Consider the following 20,530-nt stretch of genomic DNA (forward strand, 5'->3'; position numbering starts at 1 on the left):
TGGATGAAATGTTCTGTATATATCTGTTAAGTCCATTTGTTCCAAGGTATAGTTTAAATCCATTGTTTCTTTGTTGACTTTCTGTCTTGATGACCTGACTAGTGCTGTCAATGGAGTATTGAAGTCTCTCACCATTATTCTGTTGCTATCTCATTTCTTAGGTCTATTAGTAATTGTTTTATAAATTTGGGAGCTCCAGTGTTAGGTGCATGTATGTTTAGGATTGTGATATTTTCCTATTGGACAAGGCCTTTTACCATTATAAAATGTCTCTCTTTGTCTCTTTTAACTGCTGTTGCTTTAAAGTTTGTTTTGTCTGATATAAGAATAGCTACCCCTCTTGCTTTTGGGGTCTGTTTGTATGAAATGCCTTCTTCCACCCCTTTACTTTAAGTTTATGTGAGCCGGATGTGTAGGTGAGTCTCCTAAAGGCTGCAGCAGATAGTTGATTGGTGAGTTCTTATCCATTCTGCAGTTCTGTATCTTTCAAGTGGGGGCATTTAGGCTATTTACATTCAGTGTTAATATTGAGATGTGTGCATTCATCATGCTATTTGTTGCCTGTATACCTTGGTTTTTTGTTTTTTTGTTTTTGCTTTTTAAATGATATTTTTGTTTTATTGGTCCTGTGTGATTTATGCTTTAAAGAGTTTCTGTTTTGATGTGTTTCAAGGATTTGTTTCAAGATTTAGAGCTGCTTTCAGCAGTTCTTGTAGTGGTGGCTTGGTAGTGGCGAATTTTCTCAGCATTTGGATGTCTGAAAAAGACTGAATCTTTCCTTCATATATGATGCTTAGTTAATTCTTGGCTGATAATTGTTTTGTTTGAGGAGATTGAAGATAGGGCCCCAATCCCTTCTAGCTTGTAGGATTTCTGCTGAGAAATCTGCTGTTAATCTGATAAGTTTTCCTTTATAGGTTACATGGTGCTTTTGTCTCACAGCTCTTAAGATTCTTTCCTTTGTCTTAACTAAGATAACCTGATGACAATGTGTCTAGGTGATGATCTTTTCGCTACGAATCTCCCAGGTGTTCTTTGTGCTTCTCGTATTTGGATGTCTAGGTCTCTAGCGAGGCCAGGGAAGTTTTCCTCAATTATTCCCCCAAATATGTTTTCCAAACTTGTTGATTTCTCTTCTTCCTCAGGAACACTGATTATTCTTAGGTTTGGTCGTTTAACATGATCCCAGACTTCCTGGAGGCTCCGTTCATATTTTCTTATTCTTTTTTCTTTATCTTTGTTGGACTGGATTGGTTCAATTCTAAGACCTTGTCTTCGAGCTCTGAATTTCTTCTTCTACTTGTTCAATTCTATTGCTGAGGCTTTCCAGGGCATTTTGCATTTCTATAAGTGTGCCCAGAGTTTCCTGAAGTTTTGATTGTTTTTTTCTTCACGCTATCTATTTCCTTGAATATTTCTCCCTTCACTTCTTGTATCATTTTTTGGATTTCCTTGCATTGGGCTTCGCCTTTCTCTGGTGCCTCCCTGATTAGCTTAATAACTAACCTCCTGAATTCTTTTTCAGGTAAATCAGGGATTTCTTCTTGGTTTGGATCCATTGCTGGTGAGCTAGTGTGATTTTTTTGGGGAGCTGTTAAAGAGCCTTGTTTTGTCATATTACCAGAGTTGGTTTTCTGGTACCTTCTCATTTGGATAGGTTCTGTCAGAGGGAAGGTCTAGGGCTGAAAGCTGTTGTTCAGATTCTTTTGTCCCACAGGGTGTTCCCTCGATGTAGTACTCTTCCCCTTTTCTTATGGTTGTGGCTTCCTGTGAGCCAAGCTGCAGTGATTGTTACCTCTCTTCTGGGTCCAGCCACCCAGCAAGTCTATCCAGCTCCAGGCTGGTACTGGAGGTTGTCTGCACAGAGTCCTGTGATGTGAACTGTCTACGGGTCTCTTAGTCGTGGATACCACCACCTGTTCCAGTGGAGGTGGCGGGGGGCGGGGGGTGAAATAGACTCTGTGAGGATTCTTAGCTTTGGTGGTTTAATGTTCTATTTTTGTGTTGGTTGGCCTCCTGCCAGGAGGTGATGCTTTCCAGAGAGCATCAGCTATAATAGTGTGGAGAGGAACCAGCAGTGGGTGGGGCCCTAGAACTCCCAAGAGCATATGCCCATTGTCTTCAGCTACCAGGGTGGATAGAGAAGGCCCATCAGGTGGGGGCAGGGTCAGGCGTGTCTGAGTTCAGACTCTTCTTGGGCAGGTGTTGCTGTGGCTGCTGTGGGGAATGGGAGTGAAGTTTCCAGGTCAATGGAGTTGCGTACCTAGGAGGATTATGGCTGCCTCTGCTGAGTCATGGAGGTTGTCAGGGAAGTGGGGAAAGCCAGCAGTCACAGGCCTCACCCAGCTTCTGTGCAATCTGAAAGGCCAGTCTCACTCCCACTGTGTACCCCCAACAGCCCCAAGTCTGTCTTCAGGCAGTGGGTGAGCCAGGCTTGAGAACTTGCCCCCAGCTACCCACCTCCAAGCTGCAAAAGAACAGGGCTTTGGTTCTTCTCCCACCTGTGGAGTCTGCACACTGGATTCGCGCCCTCCCCCAAGTTCTGGCCAGGAGGCTTCTTGTCTAGTTCAAATTGTTACAAAGTTCAGCTGGAGACTTCTTTCTTGCTGTGGCATTTTCGCCTGTACCTCTGGCCACCCTCCAGAAGGGTCCCTGTGGTGCCAGGCAGGAATGGCCTGCTTGGGGACCCAGTGAGCTCCCAGGGCCTTTCCTGCTGCTTCCTCTACACCTGTATTTTGCTCGGCTCTCTAAATAGACTCAGCTCCAAGTAAGGTTGGAAACTTCTCCCACAAACTAGACCTTCATTTTCCCCACTGGGGGTGTGTGTTTGGGAGTGGAGGGTCTCCCTTTCCCACTTCTGCAGTTTGGCCACTCAGTATTTGGGGTGTCTCTCAGGTCCTTCAGGAGCAATCCAATGCTAAATGTATAGCATTGTGCTAAAATCAAAATTGGTCTCTGTTGAAATGGTAAAGCTCCCGGAGAGTTATTGCTATGCTGGGTCTAACTGCACTTTGTCTCCAGTCTCCCAAAATGCAGAAAAGTGAGAAAAACCAGAATCCTGAGTTCATGTAACTTTTATGCTGCTAAAAATCTTTCTAAGTTTCAGGAGGAAGTAAACACCCAAGCATATCTACTTGCTTTTTGTGACACTTCCCCAAGATTTTTTAGGCTTCTTCCAGTTTGGGGAACTTCTGTTTCTACATGATTTGGTGAGATTTGATATATTTTTCAGGACTGACCCCTGAAGAGAATTATTGCTTGGGTGCAAAATTTGAAAGAGCCAAGTAAGAAGACAAGCTTTCCAGAGCAATTGCCACCATATTTTTCAGCTCTGTATTCCAGAAACACAAGATTGTCATATAAGAAACACAAGTAAGAGATTTTCTCCAATAACAATAACATCAAAACTCCCTTAGACTGCAAAAAATTAAATAGATTATAATTAAGAAAATATTTTAAACAAAATCCAGCTGTTAATCTAAATGCTGATGTTTTTCCTGTTTATAATAGTCTGGATTGAAAAGACTCAAGAAGAATACCTCAGGGTAGAATAAAAACCTATTAATTTTATCATTTTCACCTAAATTTTCCTGAGCAGAGGTGCATTCTGCTTGGTTGATATAATCATCATAATAACAGTAAAAGGAACAAAGGAGGCTCTATTTAAACTGATAATTAGAACTTAGCTAATATCATCTGGAATATTTTATAAGTTCAAATATTTACTGTAGGAATTAATTGATTGGAAAGTCTTATTTAATGAAATTTAATAATATTTATTTTTAAGTAAATTTAAGTAAAATGTATTTTAAAATTATACAAATAATATAGATTCACTTAAGAAAAGTTAGAAAGTTTAGATAACCAAGGAATATGAAAGTATAAGAGTAAGCTTACATATTACTGATTCCCGGTTTGTTACCCCAAAATGCCTTCAAAAGAAAGATCAAATAAATACTATCTGGGGGACAAAATTAGACAAGTCTTTAAAGTAGGAACAATGCACTGTACAAATGTCACAGAATTCCTGCTGCATACATTACAGTTTGGATCAAGTGAAGGAAGATGGGAGAGTCACGGGTCTTTTCCTTTTCTAAGAAAGCGGTGCAGTATTTTTGGAATTAAGAAAAAGACATTCTGGTGATGAGGGAGGGGAACAACACTGCAAAGGATGCATCTGGAAGCATCCATGGATCACTGGGGAGTCTCACCTACTGTGGTCCCATCTTCCTGCTGGAGATCATGGAGAAGCTAAAGTGTATAAGAGGCAGTGATGGAAGGAAAAACAAATGCTTCTTTTCTACCATTTTTCTATTATCTGGTGACTTCTTTGAAGCATGGGGCTCTTTAGTACTAGGGGATGTCCCCAATCTTCAGGGGCTGAGTGTTACTATAAGAAATAGATCAGGAAAGAAACTAGATGAGATTTACTTGGGGCTATTTCTGGACCTTTGAACTAGCAGTAGCAAAGGGAAAAGCTAGGAGGAAAGCTATGAATACCCTTATCAAATGAAAGCCTATGTTCACTACAATTTTTTTTAATCTGAAACTTTTCATTATTTTTATATTTTATGAACAAGGTCTTGTTCTATTGCTTAGGCTGGAGTGTAGTGGTACAATCATAGCTTACTGCAGCCTGGAACTCCTGGGCTCAAGCAATCTTCCCACCTCAGCCTCCTGAGTATCTAGGACTACAGGCATGCACCCCCAGGCCCAGCTAATTTAAAACATTTTTAAAGAGACGAGGTCTTGTTGTGTTGCCCAGGCTGGTCTTAAACTCCTGGCCTCAAGTGATCCTCCTGCCTCAGCCTCCCAAAGTGCTGGAATTACAAGCATGAGCCACCATGCCTGGCCCTGATTTTAAAAAGTTGTTGAAATTCTTGGTGGCTGGTTCATGCAGAGAAACAATTGAAATCATAGTCCTCTCTTCTTGGTAGACCATCATACACCACCACCATGCTATAATAGCACCAGGAACATCATTACAGGAAACCAAACAAGCAAAAAACATACAATAGGCCGGGCGCGGTGGCTCACGCCTGTAATCCCAGCACTTTGGGAGGCCGAGGCGGGCGGATCACGAGGTCAGGAGATCGAGACCATCCTGGCTAACACAGCAAAACCCCGTCTCTACTAAAAATACAAAAAATTAGCTGGGCGAGGTGGCAGGTGCCTGTAGTCCCAGCTACTCGGGAGGCTGAGGCAGGAGAATGGCGTGAACCCTGGGGGGCGGAGCCTGCAGTGAGCCGAGATCGCGCCACTGCACTCCAGCCTGGGCGACAGCGAGACTCCGCCTCAAAAAAAAAAAAAAAAAAAAAACATACAATAACATCAAAAACAAAAATAAAGTTGCCAAAGGCAAAATTCCAACGCTGGTTGGCCCCCATGATACTCACAGCCACCTGTACAAATCAGACCATGGAATGATGAAGAGACAACAATGTAAATCTGCATCTTTCAGGTCATTTTAAAATTGGTTTTGGACATGTAATACACATGTTTAAAAAATTCACAAAGTAAAATAATCATTTTAATGATGAGAAGTTATCATTTTTCCTCTTTATTACTTTGTAATTATGAAGATAATATATACTTGTTATAAAAAACTCAAACATTTAGGAAGGATCAAGGTAAAAAGTTAAACCATGTTAGTTCCCTATTGATGGAGATCATGAAGAAGCTAAAGTCTATAAGAGGCAGTGATAGAAGGAAAAACAAATGCTTCTTTTCTACCATTTTTCTATTATCTGGTGACTTCTTTAGTCACCATATAAATTACCATAATCTTGGTGGCTTAAAGCAACTTGGATTCATTCTTTTACAGTTCTGAAGGCCGTTAGTCTTTAATGGAGTTCCCTGGGCCAAATTCAAAAAGTCAATCAGGCAGCACTCACTGGGGGCTTTGGGGAGAATCCATTTCCTTGGCTTTTTCATCTTTTGGGGGATATCCTCATTCCTTGGCTTGTGGTCACATCACATCACATCACCCCTCCCACCTCTGATCTCAGTGTCACCTCACTTTCTCTTCCTTGTAAAATCTCCCTCTGCCTACCTCTTATAAGGATCCTTGTGATTACATTTAGAGTCCACCCAAAGAGTCTCCCCAGCTCAAGATCCTTAACTTAATCATATCTATAAAGTCACTTTTGCCACGTAAGATAATATATTCACAGGTTCTGGGGATTCGAATGTGGACATTCTTGTGGGGGTATTGTTTAGCCTTCCACATGAGACCTCCTCCACTTATTCCAATTCTGCCCCATCTCTCTACTCAGAGCAAACCACTATCAACTTTTAGGGTTGTATTTCAATACCTTTGTTATGTTACACATCTATATTCCCACATGACTTCAGGGCTCCTCTGCAGGTGCATAGCGCAACCAAGAATCAAGCGTTCAGGAATTTGTAATTATGTCACCTGGAGAGCTATGCAAATGTAACATGTGTCCAAAATGCACTCAAATTATAAGTACTACAAAAAAATTAAGATGAAATTCTTGCCCAATCACTGCTAAGTGGACCACAAAAGCATTTCAATTCATAATATTATTTTATTTTACTTCTCAAAATAGGTCCCAGTCCTATTCTCTGTAGGTCTCAGAATAACCAAAGAGAAGTAAATCCCTGTTTCCAACGAAAGCACAATGGAGGGGAGAGACGTGGGAAGGGCAGGTCCTAATTCTGAAGCCAAAAGGATGTGGGAAAACCCAAAATATTAAACTGCGATCAGCACCGTGGCACACATTTTGCGTTTTCCTTTGACCCTGTTGTCCAATAAATGAATGCCTTTAAAATTTTTATTTTAAAATAAAATATTTTATTTTGTTCTTAAAATATTGCATTTTAGGGAGCAGAATTTGATTGGGCCATGTAGTAGGTCTGGGGATATTTCAATAAAAGGATTTCTTTTACCTAACTGAGGGGAAAACTGGGGGAAAAATGATTCCTAAGTGGAGTTAACATTCACATTAGGGCCGGGCATGATGGCTCACTTCTATAATCCCAGCACTTTGGGAGGTGAGACCTGCAGATCACGTGACGTCAGGAGTTCGAGACCAGCCTGGCCAACATGGTGAAACTCCATCTCTACTGAAAATACAAAATTAGCTGGGCATGGTGGCACATGCCTGTAATCTCAGCTACTTGGGAGTTTGAAGTAGGAGAATCGTTTGAACCTGGGTGGCAGAGGTTGCAGTGAGCCGAGATCATGCCATTGCATGCCAGCCTGGGCAACAAGAGCAAAACGCCGTCTCAAAAAAAAAAAAAAAAAAAAAAGATTCACATTAAGCAGATTGTGGTGGCTCCTGCCTGGAATCCCAGCACTTTGGGAGGCCAAGGCATGATGATTACTTGAGGCCAGGAGTTCAAGACCGGCCTGGAAACAGTGAGACCCCATCTGTACAAAATAAATAAATAAATAAAATAAAATAAAATAAAAAATAATTACTTTCGTGGAGTTCACTAATCCTGGTTGTCTTCTGGTTTCTATTTCTCCTGATTTATTTTCCTTTGGTGAGAGAATCTCTGATCTTTTGGCCAAAGACATGACTACTCAGAATAAAGTCTATGTGGTTTAGTCTCCCTTGGTAGGTACTTCTACATAAGTGATTTTTGTCAAAAAGATTCAAGAGGAAGTAGTGCACAAAATTTCCAGTATGTGCCTTCCTCCCTTCCTGTATCCTACTAAAATATAAACCTGACAGCAAACCATCTTGGACCACGTCATGAGGACAATGCTCTATGGATAGCAGAACAACAAGATAGAAACAGCCATGGTCCCTGGTAACTGCGAGGAATAGAGCCCCTTGAGCGGCTTAATTCTGGACTCTTCTGCAAGAAAGGAATAAAACTCAGTTTGGTTTAAGTCACTTTATTTCATGTCTCCATTGCATGCATCCACACTTAAATCCTAATAATCCCTGGACATTTAATTTTTGACATATTATAATTATTATTTTTTTTTTTATAATATATTATATATAATAATATATAGTAGCATATTATATATAATAATATATAGTAGCATATTATATATAATAATATATAATAGCATATTATATATTGTACTATATATTATAATAGTACTATAACAGTATAATAGTACTATAATAGTATTATAAATAGTATAATTATATATATACTATTTATAACATATAGTATAATATATAATTATATATACCATATATATATATATTTTTAATTTTTTTATTTTATTATTATTATTATTATTATTATTATTATTATACTTTAGGCTCTATGGTACATGTACGCAATGTGCAGGTAAGTTACATATGTATTCATGTGCCATGCTGGTGCGCTGCACCCACCAACTCATCATTTAGCATTAGGTATATCTCCCAATGCTATCCCTCCCCCCTCCCCCCACCCCAAAACAGTCCCCAAAGTGTGATGTTCCCCTTCCTGTGTCCATGTGTTCTCATTGTTCAATTCCCACCTATGAGTGAGAATATGCGGTGTTTGGTTTTTTGTTCTTGCGATAGTTTACTGAGAATGATGATTTCCAATTTCATCCATGTCCCTACAAAGGACGTGAACTCATCATTTTTTATGGCTGCATAGTATTCCATGGTGTATATGTGCCACATTTTCTTAATCCAGTCTATCATTGTTGGACATTTGGGTTGGTTCCAAGTCTTTGCTATTGTGAATAATGCCGCAATAAACATACGTGTGCATGTGTCTTTATAGCAGCATGATTTATAGTCCTTTGGGTATATACCCAGTAATGAGATGGCTGGGTCAAATGGAATTTCTAGTTCTAGATCCCTGAGGAATCGCCACACTGACTTCCACAAGGGTTGAACTAGTTTACAATCCCACCAACAGTGTAAAAGTGTTCCTATTTCTCCACATCCTCTCCAGCACCTGTTGTTTCCTGACTTTTTAATGATTGTCATTCTAACTGGTGTGAGATGGTATCTCATTGTAGTTTTGATTTGCATTTCTCTGATGGCCAGTGATGGTGAGCATTTTTTCATGTGTTTTTTGGCTGCATAAATGTCTTCTTTTGAGAAGTGTCTGTTCATGTCCTTCGCCCACTTTTTGATGGGGTTGTTTGTTTTTTTCTTGTAAATTTGTTGGAGTTCATTGTAGATTCTGGATATTAGCCCTTTGTCAGATGAGTAGGTTGCGAAAATTTTCTCCCATTTTGTAGGTTGCCTGTTCACTCTGATGGTAGTTTCCTTTGCTGTGCAGAAGCTCTTTAGTTTAATTAGATCCCATTTGTCAATTTTGGCTTTTGTTGCCATTGCTTTTGGAGTTTTAGACATGAAGTCCTTGCCCATGCCTATGTCCTGAATGGTATTGCCTAGGTTTTCTTCTAGGGTTTTTATGGTTTTAGGTCTAACATTTAAGTCTTTAATCCATCTTGAATTAATTTTTGTATAAGGTGTAAGGAAGGGATCCAGTTTCAGCTTTCTACATATGGCTAGCCAGTTTTCCCAGCACCATTTATTAAATAGGGAATCCTTTCCCCATTTCTTGTTTTTGTCAGGTTTGTCAAAGATCAGATAGTTGTAGATATGTGGCATTATTTCTGAGGGCTCTGTTCTGTTCCATTGATCTATATCTCTGTTTTGGTACCAGTACCATGCTGTTTTGGTTACTGTAGCCTTGTAGTATAGTTTGAAGTCAGGTAGCGTGATGCCTCCAGCTTTGTTCTTTTGGCTTAGGATTGACTTGGCTATGCGGGCTCTTTTTTGATTCCATATGAACTTTAAAGTAGTTTTTTCCAATTCTGTGAAGAAAGTCATTGGTAACTTGATGGGGATGGCATTGAATCTGTAAATTACCTTGGGAAGGATGGCCATTTTCATGATATTGATTCTTCCTACCCATGAGCATGGAATGTTCTTCCATTTGTTTGTATCCTCTTTTATTTCCTTGAGCAGTGGTTTGTAGTTCTCCTTGAAGAGGTCCTTCACATCCCTTGTAAGTTGGATTCCTAGGTATTTTATTCTCTTTGAAGCAATTGTGAATGGGAGTTCACTCATGATTTGGCTCTCTGTTTGTCTGTTATTGGTGTATAAGAATGCTTGTGATTTTTGTACATTGATTTTGTATCCTGAGACTTTGCTGAAGTTGCTTATCAGCTTAAGGAGATTTTGGGCTGAGACAATGGGGTTTTCTAGATATACTATCATGTCATCTGCAAACAGGGACAATTTGACTTCCTCTTTTCCTAATTGAATACCCTTGATTTCCTTCTCTTGCCTAATTGCCCTGGCCAGAACTTCCAACACTATGTTGAATAGAAGTGGTGAGAGAGGGCATCCCTGTCTTGTGCCAGTTTTCAAAGGGAATGCTTCCAGTTTTTGCCCATTCAGTATGATATTGGCTGTGGGTTTGTCATAAATAGCTCTTATAATTTTGAGATACGTCCCATCAATACCTAATTTATTGAGAGTTTTTAGCATGAAGGGTTGTTGAATTTTGTCAAAGGCCTTTTCTGCATCTATTGAGATAATCATGTGGTTTTTGACTTTGGTTCTGTTTATATGCTGGATTACATTTATTGATTTGCGTATATTGAACCAGCCTTGCATCCCAGGGATGAAGCCCACTTGATCATGGTGGATAAGCTTTTTGATGTGCTGCTGGATTCTGTTTGCCAGTATTTTATTGAGGATTTTTGCATCAATGTTCATCAAGGATATTGGTCTAAAATTCTCTTTTTTGGTTGTGTCTCTGCCAGGCTTTGGTATCAGGATGATGCTGGCCTCATAAAATGAGTTAGGGAGGATTCCCTCTTTTTCTATTGATTGGAATAGTTTCAGAAGGAATGGTACCAGCTCCTCCTTGTACCTCTGGTAGAATTCGGCTGTGAACCCATCTGGTCCTGGACTTTTTTTGGTTGGTAAGCTATTGATTATTGCCACAATTTCAGCTCCTGTTATTGGTCTATTCAGAGATTCAACTTCTTCCTGGTTTAGTCTTGGGAGGGTGTATGTGTTGAGGAATTTATCCATTTCTTCTAGATTTTCTAGTTTATTTGCATAGAGGTGTTTGTAATATTCTCTGATGGTAGTTTGTATTTCTGTGGGATCAGTGGTGATATCCCCTTTATCATTTTTTATTGCATCTATTTGATTCTTCTCTCTTTTTTTCTTTATTAACCTTGCTAGCGGTCTATCAATTTTGTTGATCCTCTCAAAAAACCAGCTCCTGGATTCATTTATTTTTTGAAGGGTTTTTTGTGTCTCTATTTCCTTCAGTTCTGCTCTGATTTTAGTTATTTCTTGCCTTCTGCTAGCTTTTGAATGTGTTTGCTCTTGCTTTTCTAGTTCTTTTAATTGTGATGTTAGGGTGTCAATTTTGGATCTTTCCTGCTTTCTCTTGTGGGCATTTAGTGCTATAAATTTCCCTCTACACACTGCTTTGAATGCATCCCAGAGATTCTGGTATGTTGTATCTTGGTTCTCGTTGGTTTCAAAGAACATCTTTATTTCTGCCTTCATTTCGTTATGTACCCAGTAGTCATTCAGGAGCAGGTTGTTCAGTTTCCACGTAGTTGAGCGGTTTTGAGTGAGATTCTTAATCCCGAGTTCTAGCTTGATTGCACTGTGATCTGAGAGATAGTTTGTTATAATTTCTGTTCTTTTACATTTATTGAGGAGAGCTTTACTTCCAAGTATATGGTCAATTTTGGAATAGGTGTGGTGTGGTGCTGAAAAAAATGTATATTCTGTTGATTTGGGGTGGAGAGTTCTGTAGATGTCTATTAGGTCTGCTTGGTGCAGAGCTGAGTTCAATTCCTGGGTATCCTTGTTGATTTTCTGTCTCGTTGATCTGTCTAATGTTGACAGTGGGGTGTTAAAGTCTCCCATTATTAATGTTTGGGAGTCTAAGTCTCTTTGTAGGTCACTCAGGACTTGCTTTATGAATCTGGGTGCTCCTGTATTGGGTGCATATATATTTAGGTTAGTTAGCTCTTCTTGTTGAATTAATCCCTTTACCATTATGTAATGGCCTTCTTTGTCTCTTTTGATCTTTGTTGGTTTAAAGTCTGTTTTATCAGAGACTAGGATTGCAACCCCTGCCTTTTTTTGTTTTCCATTTGCTTGGTAGATCTTCCTCCATCCTTTTATTTTGAGCCTATGTGTGTCTCTGCACGTGAGATGGGTTTCCTGAATACAGCACACTGATGGGTCTTGAGTCTTTATCCAATTTGCCAGTCTGTGTCTTTTAATTGGAGCATTTAGTCCATTTACATTTAAAGTTAATATTGTTATGTGTGTATCTGATCCTGTCATTATGATATTAGCTGGTTATTTTGCTCATTAGTTGATGCAGTCCCTTCCTAGTCTCGATGGTCTTTACAATTCGGTATGATTTTGCAGTGGCTGGTACCGGTTGTGCCTTTCCATGTTTAGTGCTTCCTTCAGGAGCTCTTTTAGGGCAGGCCTGGTGGTGACAAAATCTCTTAGCATTTGCTTGTCTGTAAAGTATTTTATTTCTCCTTCACTTATGAAGCTTAGTTTGGCAGGATATGAAATTCTGGGTTGAAAATTCTTTTCTTTAAGAATGTTGAATATTGGCCCCCACTCTCTTCTGGCTTGTAGGGTTTCTGCCGAGAGATCCGCTGTTAGTCTGATGGGCTTCCCTTTGATGGTAACCCGACCTTTCTCTCTGGCTGCCCTTAACATTTTTTCCTTCATTTCAACTTTGGTGAATCTGACAATTATGTGTCTTGGAGTTGCTCTTCTCGAGGAGTATCTCTGTGGCGTTCTCTGTATTTCCTGAATCTGAATGTTGCCCTGTCTTGCTAGATTGGGGAAGTTCTCCTGGATAATATCCTGCAGAGTGTTTTCCAACTTGTTTCCATTCTCCCCGTCACTTTCAGGTACACCAATCAGACGTAGATTTGGTCTTTTCACATAGTCCCACATTTCTTGGAGGCTTTGCTCATTTCTTTTTATTCTTTTTTCTCTAAACTTCCCTTCTCGCTTCATTTCATTCATTTCATCTTCCAGGGCTGATACCCTTTCTTCCATTTGATCGCATCGGCTCCTGAGGCTTCTGCATTCTTCACGTAGTTCTCGAGCCTTGGTTTTCAGCTCCATCAGCTCCTTTAAGCACTTCTCTGTATTGGTTATTCTAGTTATACATTCTTCTAAATTTTTTTCAAAGTTTTCAACTTCTTTGCCTTTGGTTTGAATATCCTCCCGTAGCTCGGAGTAATTTGATCGTCTGAAGCCTTCTTCTCTCAGCTCATCAAAGTCATTCTCCGTCCAGCTTTGTTCCGTTGCTGGTGAGGAACTGCGTTCCTTTGGAGGAGGAGAGGTGCTCTGCATTTTAGAGTTTCCAGTTTTTCTGCTCTGTTTTTTCCCCATCTTTGTGGTTTTATCTACTTTTGGTCTTTGATGATGGTGATGTACAGATGGGTTTTTGGTGTGGATGTCCTTTCTGCTAGTTTTCCTTCTAACAGACAGGACCCTCAGCTGCAGGTCTGTTGGAGTACCTGGCCGGCCGTGTGAGGTGTCAGTCTGCCCCTGCTGGGGGGTGCCTCCCGGTTAGGCTGCTTGGGGGTCAGGGGTCAGGGACCCACTTGAGGAGGCAGTCTGCCCGTTCTCAGATCTCCAGCTGCGTGCTGGGAGAACCACTGCTCTCCTCAAAGCTGTCAGACAGGGACATTCAAGTCTGCAGAGGTTACTGCTGTCTTTTTGTTTGTCTGTGCCCTGCCCCCAGAGGTGGAGCCTACAGAGGCAGGCAGGCCTCCTTGAGCTGTGGTGGGCTCCACCCAGTTCAAGCTTCCAGGCTGCTTTGTTTACCTAAGCAAGCCTGGGCAATGGCGGGCGCTCCTCCCCCAGCCTCGCTGCCGACTTGCTGTTTGGTCTCTGACTGCTGTGCTAGCAATCAGTGAGACTCCGTGGGCGTAGGACCCTCTGAGCCAGGTGCGGGCTATACTCTCCTGGGGCACCGTTTCCTAAGCCCGTCGGAAAAACACAGTATTCGGGTGGGAGTGGCCCGACTTTCCAGGTGCCGTCTGTCACCCCTGGAAAGGGAACTCCCTGACCCCTTGCGCTTCCCGAGTGAGGCAATGCCTCGCCCCTGCTTCGGCTGGCGCACGGTGCGCTCACCCACTGACCTGCGCCCACTGTCTGGCACTCCCTAGTGAGATGAACACGGTACCTCAGATGGAAATGCAGAAATCACCCGTCTTCTGCGTCGCTGGCACTGGGAGCTGTAGACCGGAGCTGTTCCTATTCGGCCATCTTGGCTCCGACATATTATAATTAAATCAAAGTAGAAAGCAGTCACTCCTTGTCAGTTACTGAATGAAAATCCCCAGATGTTTCTAGCCTGCTGAGAGTTATCTTCTATCAAACATCAGGAGGTCTGGGAGGCAGGTCCATTGGCTTGGGGGAGATGAAATTTTATGGGATTGACGTAGTAGTGGTGTGGCAGATAAACTTTAAGGTGGTCCCACGACCACTTCCTCTTGGTATTCAAGCCTTTGTGTAATTGTTTTCTTCTCAGGTGTAGACCAGACCCATAACTTGCTCCTAAACAACAGAATATGGCAAATGGAATGGCACATCATTCCCATGATTATGTGATGTTATATGACTGTGTCTTGCTAGCTGGCTGGCTCCACAGACGTTCTCTCTCCCTTGCTGGCTGTGAAGAAGCAAGCTGCCAGAACTCCTAAAGCCACATGGAACTCATTGCTGCCAAAAGGAATTGGGAAGCAAATCCTTCCCTAGCTGAGCCTCCAGTTGAGAGCCAGTCCTGGCCAACACCTTGAATGTAGCCTTGTAAGACCTTCTGAGGAGGACCAAGCTATGCCGTGTCCAGATGTGTGACCTGCAGAAACTCTGAGGTAATAGTTGTGTGCTGATTCAAGCTCCCATGTTTGTAGTAATTTCTTATGCAGCATAGAAACATAGACTACAAATGTCTGGAAAAGAATAGCATGTGGCTTTTTAGCCAAGCTGTGCATGATTTCAAGGGAGCAGGAGATTTTAGAGGCAATTAGTCTTATAAAGGATATATGAGTCCATTTTGCACTGCTATGAAGAAATAGCGGAGACTGGGTAATTTTATGAGGAAAATAGGCTTATTTGACTCATGGTTCTGCAGGCTGCTCAAGAAGCATGGTGCCAGCATCAGTTTCTAATGTGGGCCTCAGGACATGTACAGTCATAGTGGAAGGCAAGAGGAGCCGGATGTGGCACACCATAAGAGAGGAGGCAAGACAGAGGGTGCAAGAGGTTCCAGAATCTTTAACCACCAGATCTTATGTGAACTTATGACTGTGGGGAGGGCGCCAAGCCATTCATGAGGGATCTGCCCCCATGACCTCCCACTAAGCCCCACCTCCAACACTTGGGATCACATTTCAACATAAGATTTGGAGGGGAAAAATATTAACATTATTAATATCTGAATTCTATTAGAGAGGAAAGGGAAATTTTCCCACATGCTAAACATTCTAAGTTGACTAGAGAAAGATAAGGACGTATATAGAGTAAATTTCTGAGACCTATGCTATTTTTAAAACCTGGTGGGATTTGGGACAACAGTGAAGAATGAAGCATATCAATAACAAAGACATCCTCTTTTCACTTTTATCAAAAAGGATAATGATGAGAGATATTGTACCCAGAGTAGGATAGAAATATACTTGATGAGAGTAAAATATTTCATAGAGATGTCAAGAATGAGAGAGATGTGTCAGTTTAAATTTTAACTACAGGTATTTTGACTATGAAGCTAACCTTTTCCTTTTCCAAAATGGAAGCATGCCTTCTGAAAGGGAAATTGTTAATTACATGTGCATAGATGTGGACTCATCGGGAGCTAATTATTTAAATAGAAATGCTTGGAGGTTTCAAAAATATTTGTTTATTGGGAATGTAAACTTGTGGCCTTAAAATTGATGAGAGATAGTTCCTCCTGATTTTGGCAGTCTCCTTTCTCTAAAATTAACTGGATAAATCATATTATAGAGAAAAAATGTAGATGCTAGAGAATACAAAAAACACCCACAAAGGAGAAACTCCTATGGAAATGGAAGAAAGTTTTGAAATGAGGTGGTGGTTATAGTTTGTGGATGGGTGCCCAGTGGCTAGGGTCTGAGGCAGAGGGTATCTGGGCTATGAGAAGTTTAAAGAAAAGTTTGTAAAATTCAGTTCTTGCCGATCGTTCTTTGCTGTGCAATTATTATTGATAACTGCTTCCTGCAGAAACCAGTGACAAAGACCCAAAGGTGGTACACACACCTATCAGGTGAGGAGTTGGGAAAAAATCTGGAGACTGTGTAGCCCTGGGAGCCACACTCTCCCACTTCCCACTATTATACTGCCATCATTCTTACCTGGGTCGCACCGGCAGAGATTCTGATGTAACTGACCTAGGCTGATGCCCTCAGCATCATCGTTTTCAGAGCTTGCCAAGTGATTCTAACAAGCAAGTCTTGATCTGAAGGTGTTGCTTAGTGACAAAGGAGGGTGATTAATTTTGGTTTTATGATGCCTGAGACTTTCTACCCTAAGGCTCATGCCTGTTCACTCCTTGCACTCACTTCGAATGAGAGATCCAAGTGTGGGCTTCTGCAGGCGTTTGAGCCCTTTCTCAGCATACACTATAAGATATCCCTGGGAGAGAATTATTTCATTAGCCAAAATAATGAAATATTTATGGGACTTAATTATCTTGAGAGAAAAACAACAAACCAAAGATCCCTGGAAGTATTAGGACACATGGATGGAAATATTTAAATAAACTTATTATATAGATTAAAAGACATAATGGACAAAACATGGACATACTGGACAATATTTGGAATCACATTTCAACTTAAGATTTGGAGAGGACAAATATCTAAACTACATCAGAGGGGAAAGAAAAATTTTCAATATGAAACAGAAACACAAAAACAAAGGAACCTAGTACAAATATTAGGTATGAAAAATTAGATAATTAAAATAAGAAACATAGAAGATGGTATAAATAGTAGAATGGATACAGGTGAAGACCCAACTGATGAGCTAGAACAGATGGGAAAACCATCCCAAGAAGAAAATAGAAGACAAAGAAATAGAAAATACAAAAGAAAAGTTAAGAGATGTGGAGAATAGAAGTAGAGGTGCTAACTTTTACAGAAAAATGATTCCAGAAGGAGAGAAAAATAATGATGGAGAAAAGAAAATATTTAAAGACACAATGAGGAACTTTCTCCAGAATTAAAGAAATAGGAAAGACTTCAGATTGTAAAGACTCCTAATGTACCAAACAAGAGACAAAAGGAAAAAGGTGTTTGATAGACTTTGTTTCCCTAAGTACTGATTATAGGATTACAAGTGTGAGCCACTGTGCCATGCTGAATGCATACATTTTTAAAAAAATGCTGAAAGTTAATGAGTCAGGCCAAATAAACCATCAAAATAAATCAAAGAAAGTGGAAAAGGGAAAATTAGTATTTTACAGCTGTGAAAATAAATTAACTACAGCCACATACAATAATGTGAATAATAATTTGGTCATGTTCAGTGAAAAACGACTATATTTAGCATTACACTTTTTTTTGCTTTGCTTGCTTATTTGTTTTTTATTATGTTAAAATCATTTTACAAAAAATTTACTATCTTAATCTTTTTTTTTCTTCATGCATGTTCTGCTTATGTATTCTATCTCGACCATTATAAGTGTCCATTTCAGTAGTAAGTATAGTCCGTTGTTGTGAAACAGCTCTTGAGAACTTTCTCATGTTGCCAGTCTGAAACTCTATACCTGTTAAACAACAACCTCCACTTTTCCTTTACCCTTTAGTCCCTGGTAACTGTATTATTCTGTTTCATTCTGTTTCACTGAATTTGATTTTAAATACCTTATATAAATAGAATCATATAGTTTTTGTCTTTTTGGAGTGGCTTATTTCACTTAGCATAATGTTCTCAAGGTTTATTCATGCTGTAACGTGTTAGAGTACCCTTCTTTTATTTTAATTATTTTTATTTTTAGTAGAGATGGGGTTTTGCCGTGTTACCGATGCTGGTCTTGAACTCCTGAGCTCAAGCGATCAGCCTCCCAAAGTGCTAGGATTACAGGTGTGAGCCACTGCGCCTGGCCTCATTCTTTTTTAAGACTGAATAGTATTATATTGTATGTAGGTACCACATTTTTAAAATCTATTCCATCTGTTGATGGACATTTGTGTTGCCTTCACCTCTTGGTTATCATGAACAATATTGTTATGAGAATGAAATATATATTTTTTAAGTTCAAAGAACATACAAAACTATTTATTTTAGTCATCAGATAAAAATATCCTAAGAAATTAACAGAATGCTAAATAGAAAATTCAGGGTGATTGGTCATTTGGGAGCAGGGCTTGAAGGCTGGGGAATGAAATGAAGAGATGTGATGATCAGAGTTATGGCTCTCCAATTGGCCAGGCACTCATGACTATTTATAATATTATAATACATATATATGCAAGCAAATAACATAAATTGAAAAGAATTATGCATGAACCAATGAAGACAGTGTACCATAAACCAAAGGTTTTAATTTATTCAGTTGTGTTCACCTGAGATTCATTAGAAAAACAAACACAGATGTCCTCTGTGACATGTTATCTATTTGCATGTGCTCAGAGAAGTGGTGAATAATTTGTTCCATTTATTTTTTAATTCATAAAATTCAGAGTATATTGTTTTTTATTGTATTTTCAATGGATTTATTCAGGTATAATTGTGCACATATGTAAAGTGAACAATTTCATCAGTTTTAACATATTTATACACTCATGAAACCATAATTACCATCAAGATAAAGAACATAGCCATAATCCCCAAAAGGTTTTTCCTGCTCCATTCTAATCCCTCCCTTCTGATCCTCCCTATCACCCCAGGCAACCACTGCCATGTTTCTTGTTCACATAGATTAGTTTGCATTGTCTAGAATTTTATATAAATGAAATAATACATACTTTTTTTGGTCTGGCTTCTTTAACTCAGAATAGTTATTTTGAGATTTAACAAAATAATTATTTTTGCATGTATCAATAGGCCATTCCTTTTTATTGGTGGGTGGTATTCCATTGTGTGAACATAGCAAAGTTTCTTTACCCATTCACCCTTTTAATTTAGCCATTTTAGTAGATGAGTAATGGTATCCCATTGTAGTTTTAATTTGCGTTTCCCTAATAACCAATGACAGTAAGCATCTTTTCACGTGGCTATTTGCCATCAGCTTATCTTCTTTGGTGAAATGTCTGTTGAAATTTTATGAGTTTTTTTCCATGGAGATATTTTATTTTTGAAGTTTGACAGGTCTTTGTGTATTTTAGGTACAAGTCCTTTATCAGATATGATTTGCAAGTCTGTAGCCTTTTTATACTCTTTTTTCTTATTTCATGTCACATGTTAACACCCATCTTTATGCTCTCAATAGTGTATTTTGAAGAGCAGAAGTTTTAAATTTTGATAAAGCCCAATTTATCAATTTATACTAATATGGATTGTGCTTTTTGGTATCTTATTGAAGACAACTTTGTCTAACTTAAGGCCACATACATTTTCCCCTATGCTTTCTTCTAAAGGTTTTATAGTTTTAATTATGTTTCCATCTTTTTCCTTGGATGTTGGATTCAAAGTGTGGTAAGAAGAATTCTAAGATGGCCCCAATGATTTCTGCTCCCTGGCGCTATGTCTGTGATTATATCATGGAATATTGCTGAAGGGATTTTGCAAATGTAATTAAGGCTACTAATCAGTTGATTGTGAGTTAATAAAAAATGAGGTTATCTGGGTGGGCCAAACCTGATTATCTGAAGTCTTTAAAAGCAGAGCATTTTCTCCAACTAGTTGCAGACTAGGAAGTCAGAGATGTAAAGCATAAGATGGACTTGATGTACGGTTGCTAGCTTGAAGTTGGAGGGGACCACACATCAAGGAAATGAGGACTTAACTCCTAAACTGCAAAGAACTGAATTCTGTCAACAAAAGTGAATCTGAAAGCTGATTCTTCCCCAGAGCCTCTGATGGGAATTCAGCCCAGCTGACACCTTGATGTCCACCTTGTGATACCTGGAGAAGGATCCCTGCCCCACCATGCTGAAATTTTGATCTACAAAACTGTGAGCTAATAAATGGATGTTGTTTTAAGTAGCTAAGTTTGTGGTAATGTGTTACACAGCAATAGAAAACTAACATACATGGTCATTTATATTATTGTAGCTATATCTTTTACATACGCTGTAAATATTCTTTAGTGTGATTTTATTATCTAATAAACTTTTTCTTAAAAAAAGAGAAAGCCAGAAAATAAGTCTCTTGACTTCAGTGGGCCTTCTGAACAGTGCAGGTGTAAAAAGGGGGAAGGGAGGGAGTGTGAAAAGAATGTAAAGATTTGCCATGCTCAATAATGATGATATGTATTCAAGACATATCATGAGTTATGGGTCATGCCCAAAGCCTTTTAATAATACGCCTTTTATTAGATGGCATAAAGTTACCAACAAAGATTATAACATTGAGCCAAGAATGCATACTACTATTTATGG

General features: G+C 39.5%; 1 long non-coding RNA gene across 4 annotated transcripts in view; it reads left to right on the top strand.

The window, feature by feature from the left end:
- LOC129048423 (uncharacterized) overlaps positions 1-20,530 on the top strand; it is a 68,818-nt gene that overhangs the window by 38,487 nt on the left and 9,801 nt on the right. For 3 of the 4 annotated variants that reach the window (XR_010141392.1, XR_010141394.1, XR_008510759.2), the window contains 3 exons: positions 3,233-3,372; positions 14,500-14,842; positions 20,001-20,511. This is a non-coding gene — a long non-coding RNA (uncharacterized LOC129048423). Of the gene's footprint in view, positions 1-3,232; positions 3,373-14,499; positions 14,843-20,000; positions 20,512-20,530 lie in introns of those variants that run through there. The other variant, XR_010141393.1, reaches the window with a different exon arrangement.

This window comes from Pongo abelii, chromosome 8, assembly GCF_028885655.2.
Source record: "Pongo abelii isolate AG06213 chromosome 8, NHGRI_mPonAbe1-v2.0_pri, whole genome shotgun sequence".
Lineage (NCBI taxonomy): Eukaryota > Metazoa > Chordata > Mammalia > Primates > Hominidae > Pongo > Pongo abelii.